At 45.2% G+C, this 5,430-nt stretch overlaps 1 long non-coding RNA gene across 2 annotated transcripts; it reads right to left on the bottom strand.

Moving 5' to 3' along the window:
• LOC139794948 (uncharacterized) lies at window positions 1-5,430 on the bottom strand. Of its 2 annotated transcripts, none has more exons than XR_011725323.1 (2): window positions 4,730-5,430; window positions 1-2,906 (listed from the first exon to the last, which is right to left on the bottom strand). It is a non-coding gene; the product is annotated as an uncharacterized lncRNA (long non-coding RNA). The 2 variants fall into 2 exon arrangements; XR_011725324.1 differs by lacking the exon at window positions 4,730-5,430 and adding an exon at window positions 4,058-4,369.

The raw sequence follows: 5,430 nt of genomic DNA on the forward strand, positions 1-5,430 counted from the left end.
TTACCAATTTGAAAACATTTAATGATTTCCAGAAATTGTTAGGGTATATTAACTGGCTTTGACCTATGCTAGGAATTTCTACAACTCAACTGATTCATCTATTTGAAATGCTGCATGGTGATTCTAATTTAAATTCTCCCTGCATGCTCTCAGAAGAAGCACAGAATTACAGCTTATAGAACAGGCTACAGTGACTGCTCAACTATCATGTATTTCCCTTCAACAGCCAGTACGAGGTGCTGTTTTAGCCACTCCTGACATCTCTACTGAGTCTTCTGGTGTTCTTTTTCAATCACGGGGTATACTAGAATGGCTTCACCTTCCTCTTGAGAACACTTCTTCATTGACCCCATATGTGGCAATGGTTGCATTTTTGATTTCTAAATTGTCTAAGCGACATTTGCAGCTTACAGATTTGTACTTGTTTGTCATTCACCAACCTTAGACACAAGCACAATTGCAGGAATTCATTCAGAACAATGAGCAATGGCAGATAGTTGCTGCAACCTACACAGGACACTTGGAGAATCACAAATCTCTCTTAAAATTATTGTCTGTTGAACAATATTAATGGCTTTTTCCTGTGATAACTTCTCCTACCCCCTTGATCCCCCTACAGTGCTTACTGGTGGTTCTAGAAACAGTAAGGCTGGATCTTATTCTCCTGAACTAGGAAGTCATGTAGAACATACCATGTAAACCTCAGTACAAAAGGTAGAATTATTTGCACTTAATCATGTTTTTGAAGATTTGCCTCAGCCTAGTAAAATCTTGACTGGTAGTTGCTTTGCAGCATATGTCTGTCAAAATACTGAAACAGCTCTGATAAAATATACCTCTAACAATGATCTTTTGCAGCTTTTTTATTGTTTACAGATGCTTGCACACATGTGCTGTGCACCTTTTTTTATTACTCATATTCATGCACATTCCACTCTACCAGGACTCCTGTGAGCAGGAAATGCTACAACAGATAGTCAAGTACAAGCATTTTTAGCAGACTCTGATACTCCCTTACCCACTCACTGTGCTATGGAAAGCCACCAGTTATTCCATCAGAATGCACTGAGCCTGCACAGGTATTTCCACATTACTCAAGAACAGGCACAACACATTGTGAGAAGTTGTTCTGCCTGTGCTCCCTATCTTCCTGTACCTCACTCTGCAGTTAACCCTAGAGGTCTGCAACCTGATTTGTGGCAGATGGATGTCGCATGTTTCCTCATTCAGCCCATGAATCTTATGTCCATGTTTGTGTTGATGCCTATTCAGGTTTTCTTTTTGCTTCTGCCTGAACAGAAGAGGCTGTTTGTCCTGTTATAACACACTTATTGACTGCTTTTTATGTAATGGGCATGCCTCATGCTATTAAAACTGATAATGCCCTGGCATATCCCAGTGCCTCTTTTGCTCAGTTTTGTCAATGGTAATTTCAAACAACCTGCTTGCCACGGGTGTGAGTCAATTGGAAGGATCCTTTAACAGAGCAATGGAAAGGTCCTGATCCATTAATGACATAGGGTCGAGGTTTTGCTTGTGTCTTTCCAGATACTGCAGATAAACACATTTGCGTTCCAGAAAAGAACGTCAGAACCTTGGATGACAGGAGCCTTACCATGAGTCACCAAGAGCTTCTGCCAGCTGACCCTGCAGCCCAGCAAATGGTGGAGAGATCAGGGACCTCTGAGCCAGGATACACAGAAGGAAGCACTGCCAAGATGGGGAAATAGCAAAGCACTGACAGGTTGTGGGGTAGAAATAGTGAAAAACCAAGGCCATCCAGTGAAGCCTGATTTAGTGGTTTTGGCAATATTCACTCTGCTGTCTGTATAGGTGGGGTTAGGAGACACCAATATTTATTGGATCTGTGTGTGCTTTGCCATGGTAGTGACTTGTTACTGGATGAGGCAGGTGAAGATCTGCATTGACAATCAGGTGAAAGGACTGGGGCTGGCCAAGTGCCTCCTACCACAGTCAAGGGCAAAACTGCATTGGCTACTGTTGTTTGCCACCAAGAAGAACCTACAGCTCTGCTCTTGGCTGCAACCCAGTAGATGTTGAGCAGTGGGGACACACACCATACAAGACCTTGATGTGAGGGATGGCTTCCTCTGCTATAAGAGGGCCATCCAGGAAGGGAGGACAGGCCAAAAAGCCTGAAGTTGGCATGAATCACAGAATGGTTGAGGTTGGAATGAACCTCTTAAGATTAAGATTGCCCAGGACTGTGTCCAGTTGAGTTTTGACTATCTCCACAGATGGGGACTCCACAACTTCTTTGGGCAAACTTTTTCCAGTGTTTGATAAAGCTCAGAGTAAAAAAGCAAGAGATAGAATAAGTAACTTGTCTTTGAACCTCCCTTTTCCCCCCCATGGCTATAGGCTAGCATCATCTATGTACTACAGAAATGTTTCTCAAATCTACACGTACAGTAAGCAAACTATGGCTAATCTGACATTATTGCATTCATATATAGACATGATTTGTACCTTGCATTCTTTTATGTTCCTACTGTCTAATGATCCTAATGTTACTAATTTTAGGCAAGCCCTTTGTGCAAGTATCCTATATAGTCCAGTTGTATTAATCAGCAAAAACATCATTTATCAAAAATAATTGACTTGTGTTTGGAAAGAGAGTATGTTAAAGAAACCCTGCCAAACTAGCCCTGGACTCTGGCCCAGTCCCGGTCATCGTTGGTCAGGAGAAGAACCAGATGTTTCTGCATAAGGTAATCTGCAAAGTCATCCTAACTTGGTCGTTGTTTAGTATTTAAGGCTGGATCCCCTTGCAGTGATTTTGGATGCCTCACCTACCAGTGGACGCACTGTGTAGGATTTTCCCACTTGCTTGGAAGTGTTTTCCAAATCCTCACTGCAACCAGGGCTCCCCAGCGACTGTGGATCTGGATGAAGGTAACATATACACGTGGTGATTTATAATGTTAACATTATATTAGACACTTTATCTGCCTTAAATCCCTTTCACCGTAGATAAGCCACATTACTTCATGTTCTTCCCTATGTAAAACTCCCTACAGGAGTTTTAATGTGTATTTTTGTTTTTTTTTTTTTAGAATTGTGATTTGAACCTGGCAGCCAAGGTTCATAGAATACACTTATTCCTAAAAACAAAAAAGGAGGGTATGTAGAGAGCCAGCTGGAATGGTTTGGCAATTTGGAAGACCTGAGAGCCATCAAAGAGGCAAGGTCCCACACTGCAAAGCAAGGTTAATCAAAGATAGCAATACACTTATTCCTAAAAACAAAAAAAGGGGGATATATGGAGAGCCAGCTGGAATGGTTCGTCAATTTGGAAGACCTGAGAGCCATCAAAGAGACAAGGTCCCACACTGCAAAGCAAGGTTAATCAAAGATAGCAATGAGGCAAGGCCCGTTGCCAGAAAAATAAAGATCAGGGAAGGCTCACAACCAGAAAAGATAATAAGGAATTTGGAGGACACTTACTCTGAATAAAGGGATTGTGTATTCTAGTAACTCTTGTCCTGAACCAGGATGTTTTATTAAGAATGCTATATCTTGTAAGCAATGTCTATAGCTAACATAATCAACAAAACTGCCTTTTAGCATGATCTTTGTTTATTGTATCATGTCTTCTCTGCACTATAAAAGAGCACTGACTGATTAATAAAATCAGACATATTCCATGAGTGTATGTCTCACCCGGCCTCAAACTCTTTTCACTACACTAACCTTTTCCTCACTTTGTTCACAACAGTTATTAGGAAAAAATTGTTCCCCAGAAGGCTCATGAGATTCTGGAGGAGGCTGCCCAGGGACTTGGTGGAGTCACGGTCCCTGGAGGTGTTTAAAAGCCATGTAGATATAATGCTGTGGAACACAGTTTAGTATTGGACTTGATGATCTTCAGGGTCTTTTCTAACCCAAATGATTCTATGATGCTTTCAAAAATTCTGCCTCTTTATGTGTGCTATGTGAAGCTTTTTGTGGCAGAGGAAAGTAGATGCAGACTATGATGGTGATCTGACAGTACTTTTAGGTAGATAGTGACTGAGAACTTAATATGAGGAGGCACCTGTTAGAGAAACTGGGTAACAAATCTCACAAACACATTGGATTACTGCCCCAGGTCTTTCTGGTTTTGTGTTGGAGGTCCAGCAGATGGGCTTTCACAAAACCTTGTCCACTTCCAAAAGGCAAAGGCAGTGCTGCAGGGGGCCCATGCACATCAGCCGCAGACTGTGGAGGAATGGGGGCAGAAGCAGACAGGGGGTGAGGGGGGGCACTGAGGCAAATAAATAGTGGGTTCCTTCATGGTAACCTTTTCTGAATTAACTTGAAAGAAGTCATAGCACTAAATCTCATATCTGTGTGTGTATATATATATATATATATGTATATATATATATATGAAATGTATACTACACTGTACATGACAACTATATATATTGCTGTGCTTGATCTTAGCCAAAAGGCAAAAAAATGGTATGTTTATACTCCTGACAAGGGAAGGTACGAGGGAATTCGCAGCTTTGGGAAAGGAATGCTCTTTTTTATTTAGGTTTCACACATCCTATAAGTAATTTTTGACAGATCCTGCGGGGATCTGTCATCCCCACCCATCTCCTTACTGCTCTGAAGTCCTCCAGCGCCCCTGCTTTACGGTTCCACCCAAACCCCTTTATCCCGTCCCGTTCCGTGGCTTTTCCCGTTTGCGCAGCTCTGCTTCCCCGAACCCTGTCCGTACCTCACCGCCGGTGCACGGCTTGGGCTCGGTTCGGTTCAGCTGCTTGGAGGACGTTTCAGAGGAGCCCGGGTGTCCCGGGCACTCGGCGCCTGCTTCTCATCCCTCCCCCTCCCCGCCGTTTCCCGCCGGGGGAGGGGCTCCGGCGGCCACAGAGGGAGCTATGGTGTTATCGGTAAATGAGAGCTTGGATCCGCAGAGCCGGAACCGAAACCGGGCAGAGTCCCCCTCTGGCACTTGCCCCGGGGAACCTCCGTCCCACGCACACCCCGATGGTTGGGAGCAAGCGCCTGGTGGGGCGGACGAGGCACCACCCCTTGCCCTGCTGGGAGAGTCCATTGCCGGGGGAGACCAAGGGGTGGGCAGAGGGAAATCTTCCTGCCATGGTTGCCCAGGAGCACCCAGGGGCACACTGTTCATCGCCTTATAGGTCGTCTCTGCTCGCCGCTTCGTAGATGGGGAGGCTTGTGGGTGAGCGCGCTGGAAGGTTGTTTAATGCTCCGCTTCTCCCCCCCTTTTTCTCGTGGCTCTGTGGTACGGTCCCGGGTCAGGTCTGAATCGCGGCGGCGCAGGGCGCTGTCAGTGCCGCGCTGCGTGGTTCAGAGCAGAACCGGTACCGGGAGCCGCCCTGCTGCCGTCGTCACCGCCACCACGAGCATGGAGCCCCATCGCTGGCTGCCTCTGGAGGCCAACCCCGACGTGAG

The sequence above is a fragment of the Heliangelus exortis genome, chromosome 1 (genome assembly GCF_036169615.1).
Source record: "Heliangelus exortis chromosome 1, bHelExo1.hap1, whole genome shotgun sequence".
NCBI lineage: Eukaryota > Metazoa > Chordata > Aves > Apodiformes > Trochilidae > Heliangelus > Heliangelus exortis.